The sequence below is a fragment of the Silene latifolia genome, chromosome Y (assembly GCF_048544455.1).
Source record: "Silene latifolia isolate original U9 population chromosome Y, ASM4854445v1, whole genome shotgun sequence".
Lineage (NCBI taxonomy): Eukaryota > Viridiplantae > Streptophyta > Magnoliopsida > Caryophyllales > Caryophyllaceae > Silene > Silene latifolia.
In genome coordinates, this window is record NC_133538.1 from 122,221,502 (window position 1) to 122,226,679 (window position 5,178).

The 5,178-nt window shown below is 32.8% G+C and overlaps 1 long non-coding RNA gene across 1 annotated transcript; it reads right to left on the minus strand.

Moving 5' to 3' along the window:
* Window positions 1-3,823: 3,823 nt before the first annotated feature.
* LOC141626314 (uncharacterized) lies at window positions 3,824-4,488 on the minus strand. Its single transcript, XR_012535911.1, has 2 exons — window positions 4,404-4,488; window positions 3,824-4,182 (listed from the first exon to the last, which is right to left on the minus strand). It is a non-coding gene; the product is annotated as an uncharacterized LOC141626314 (long non-coding RNA).
* Window positions 4,489-5,178: the final 690 nt, after the last annotated feature.

The following is a 5,178-nucleotide window of genomic DNA, read 5'->3' on the forward strand; positions in this document are numbered from 1 at the left end:
AATTTAATAAATTTGGACTAAAGTTAAATAAACTTGAAATATGGATGTTACATAAATTTGTACTAAAGTTATATAAAGTTGGACTAACTTTACAGTAGTAAAACTTTAAAGTTGATTGGAAATTATATAATTTTTTTTTAATTTCAAGACAAATTTGAATCATTGATAGTGTAACTTTAGTCCATAACGTATAATTTTAGATCATGATTGTATAACTTTAGTCATTTTAAGTCACTTTTATAAAAAAAATTGAATTATAATAACAATTCAAAAATCTATTTTTTATGTAACTTTAATGCTTAAATGGTGTAACTTCTGGTATTAATAATATAACTTTAGTCGAATATTTCATTTTATACATTATTTTGAGTAATGTAACTTTAATTTTCTGATTTTGATTGCAACTTTAGTTCGTGACGGTGTAACTTTAGTCCATAATAGTGTAACTTTAGTCTTAGTATAACTTTAGTCCATGACAATATAACTTTAGTCCATGGCATTGTAACTTTAAGTCATTTTTATATACAAATTTGAATTATAATAACTTTCCAAACATCTGTTTTTTATTTAGTAGATTTAGGATTAAAAGCAACACATTATATGAGATCTATTTTTGTAGATCTAGAAAAAAAATAAAAGGATCTTACCAAAAAAAAATTGAAAAACCCAAAATCCGAAAAAAAAATGTATGACAACACAAGATTTGGGAAAATAAATAACAAGACGAAAAAAATAAATGACAAGACGAAAAAAATAACATATAGGAATAAAATAATGACTAACAAAAAATAACAAATAGAAAAATCAACCCCAAACATCAAAAAAAAAAAATTACGGCTTGGTTGTGGGGTCGGTGGCGGTAGTGGTTAGTGCGTGGTGGTGTCGGGTGGAGTGATGGGTGGTGGTGGTGAATGAGGAAGAAAGGAAAGTGAGATTTATTTGGTTTTGGTTTTTTGATTTATTTTGGTTGTGGGGTCGGCGGTGGTGGTTAGTGTGTGGTGGTGTCGGGTGGGGTGGGGTGGTGGGTGGTGGTGGTGAATGAGGAAGAAAGGAATGTGAGATTTATTTGGTTTTGGGTTTTTGATTTATTTGGTTTTTGGGTTTGAGAGAGAAGATAGGATTATTTGGGTTTTTGGGTGAGATGAGGAGGATGAAATGTGTGAGATGAGAGAGAAGGGGGTGAGAGGAAACTTATACACCCTTCTATTCCGAATAACTGTCCCATTTGGACAATGACACGAAAATTAAGGAATGTAGTTAAAATAATGAAAAATATTGTATAGGGGTAAAAATATAGGAGTTAAATAATGAAAAGTATTGAATATAATGGTTTAGGAGTGGTTAGGGTGGTAAATAAAGAAAAGAGCCAATGGTAGGAAAGTAAAAAAACATGTCAAAATATGGCAAATGGGACAGTTATGTGAATAGACGGAAATGGCAAATGAGACAGTTATTTGGAATAGGAGGGACTATATAGTAAATTAGTGAATAATTAGGTTGAGTATTAGAGAGAGTGTTTAATTATCCCTTAATGACCTTTTTTTGTTTGAATCTCAACCACCCATTTTTTGAGATCCAATGGGTAGCATGGGGACTTAGGACTCAAGTCATATAAGGGACTTTGATGTATATATATATATATATATATATATATATATATATATATATATATATATATATATATATATATATATATATATCACAAATTTTGTTTGTGGCATTTAAGATATCCGCATTTCTTGAGTGGCGAATACCATTTTACTCACAAAAGACTCCACTTTTTCTCTCTCTCGCAACACTATTCATGTGGTCTCCTTTCTCCGCTAACCCATTTTGTTACCATTTTAACTCACAAAATATCCGCCACAAATGGTAACCCGTCACAAGGGAGACCAATTGTATATATATATATAGAGAGAGGTGGGATCCGGTGAGAACGACTATTCGGTGAGAACGCACTAGATACATTAGAATATATATAAAAGGTGCAGTTTTTTCTTCTTCTTCTTCTTTTTTTTTTTAACCAAATCTCATATACACTTTTAACTAAAATAGGTACACTTTTTTACCAAAATTCTATATACGCATTTTAAGAATGTAGATACACACTTTTTTTTTTTTTTTTTTTTTCAAATCTCATATACACTTTTAATTAAAGTAGGTACACTTTTTTACCAAAATTTTATGTACGCATTTTAACAATGTAGATACACTTTTTTTTTAAACCAAATCTCATATACACTTTTAACTAGAGTAGGTACACTTTTTACCAAAATTCTATATACGCATTTTAACAATGTAGTTTTTTTTTTTTTTTTTTTTTTTTTTTTTTTTTTTTTAAATCTCATATACACTTTTAACAAAAGTAGGTACACTTTTTACCAAAATTCTATATACGCATTTTAACAATGTAGATACACTTTTTTCCAGATACACTTTATAACAATACAAGTACATTTTTTTCCGATTTTTTTTACAGTTACTAGATACATTAAAATACATGTCACATACGTTTTTTTTATACCAAATCTCAGGTACACTTTAGACACTCGTAGGTACACTTTTTCATAAATTCTAGATACATTAAAATACATGTCAGATACGTTTTTTTTTACCAAATCTCAGATACACATTAGACACTCGTAGGTACACTTTTTCATGAATTCTAGATATACTTTATAACAATTCAGGTACATTTTTTTCCAATTTTTTTTTACAGCTACAAGATACAATAAAATACATGTCAGTTACGTTTTTTTTTTTTTCCGTAAATCCAGATACACTTTAGACTATTATAGGTACGCTATTTACATAAATTCTAGATACATTTTTTTTCCATGCTAGATACACTTTTTACTTAAATTTTAGATACGTTTTATAGTGATATAGATGCATTTTTTCCCATCCTAGGTACACTTTTAATGAAATCAGAAGTATTTAAATTGGTTTTAGAATAAAACATTGTTGAATTGTTTGGGGTTGAAACATGAATTTTAGTTACATATTTCGAGTGATCCGAGATGCATATTGACAAGGATGGGCACCGGTCCAAAACCGGACCGGACCGGATTATAACAATTCTGGACCGGAATTAAGACCAGACCGAACCTGTTGGACCGGAATTTGCCATAATATGCCCACTTTTTCAAATTTCGGTCCAAAAGATACGGTCCATTGGACCGGATTGGGCCGGATTATTATATATTTTTAAGATGAAAATCAATAAGTCCGGTCCAAACCGGTCCGGGTACCGGAATTTTAGAAAATCGTGGACCTTAGACCGGACCAATATTTTTAATTCCTGTTTCAGTCCGGAAGATTTTGGTTCGGACCGGTCCATTTTCTGGCCCGGATAGTATTTTGATAAATGACAATTCTACTTGGAAAATTTCTCACCAGCCATCCAATACCTGTATTTATTGTTTGATTGTGGTCTAATATTGTTTGGCTGGACCAAAAAATACGGGTTTGGTTCATTCCAAGACCGAAATTTTTACGACTGATCAAAAGTCCACCATATATTATTTTTCGGTCTTTTGTTCAGTCCGGTTCAATTCGGTTTTGGACCGATGCTCACCCCGACCAGTTATAGCCTATAGGTCTCGGAGCGATTGAGATACCGATCATAAAGTTGTAATTGTGGTCCCTGTGAATGAACTTGAACAATTAGTACTACGAGTAGTTCATTTAGTGGTCCATTTGTGTCTGTTTCTCACTTGTCTGTGCAATCATGGGTGAACCATCCTCATTTCTTGCTAAAAAAAAGGTATGTAATACTACCTATACACACAATTATGCTTAAAATTTCCGACAAAATATCATATAAGACCGTCTATTATACGAGTATGGATTGTATGTCTGTAAACATTTGGTTATTATCTCGGACTGTTCGTGGACCTGCAGGTATGCAGTAGTTACAAGAGCAACCAAAGGAAAAGGCCTAGAAGTTTGCAGACAACTTGCATCTCAGGGAGTTTATGTAGTTTTAACTTCTAGAGATGAAAAGAGAGGATTACAAGCCATTGAAAATCTTAAGAACTCAAAAATCTTGGGTTTCATCAACTTGATGTTACTGATCTTACAAGTGTTGCTTCTCTTGCTGATTTCATCAAGGCTGAGTTTGGCAAACTTGACCTTCTGGAATGTTAAATTATCGCTTTGTCTACTTGGAAAACTGTCAATCTGTTTACAAGGAGTAAGTTTGCTTACATCGGTACCTCTATAGGCCCTAGCTCGGAAAACTGTCAATCAGTTTTCTGACTCAGACGTTCCTACACCCTACCGCTTTATCGACAAACTGTTTACATTTTTTCGTATTAAATTTGTTTAATTTGAAAAGTTTACGTTTTTAAGACCCCATACGAAAAAAAATATAGTAATTAATCATATTAAACTTGACTCACACTATCGATTATGGGTTCCCCAGCTAGAGTCAACATACTGAATTCTGAAACCTCTGAGGTGGTTGTAGGTAAACAAAGCCGGGATCCTTGGCGCCGTTTCTGCTTCAATGCTTTATTTGCAGCTGGATTTGTAAGCATCTCTTACTGCATGTCTGCATCCTTCTATTCTATGATCCTGCGATCCTAAATGAACCTATTTACTGTATCACATTAAAAAAAATCGAGATTCAAATACTAGTGCAATGTTTCCTCCATTGGAGCACCGACGACACTTCATTCCCATCCCCTGACCTGCACTTCTTTATCTCCCTTGAAGGCCATTTTCAAAACATGACCAACACAGCCACATTACCCATCAAGCAACCACCATTATTAACAACACCCAACACCGAAATAAGCACAAACCCAAAATGTAACGCAAACCCATCTCACTAAAGCATCAAAACCGAAATACGCATCAACAATCCCAATTAAAAACGATGAAAAAACACCAAAATCAAAAACTCCAATCAACACTATTTCCCTAAAACTGATCCCACTAATTCATAAACCCATTAGACAAATCCTAAATCAAACACAAAACCATCTCACACAATCATCAAAACTGGAACGATCACAAACAATCAAAATTCGCTAAAATCAAACTCTAAAATCAACAAAACTAAAAAATTTAGGAAACGAAAGAGAAATTACAGTAACGAAGTGAAGGAAAAGAGCTAGCATGACGAACAGCAGGCCAGTAATAGAAGCTATTAACGGCCTAAAGCCATGGAAA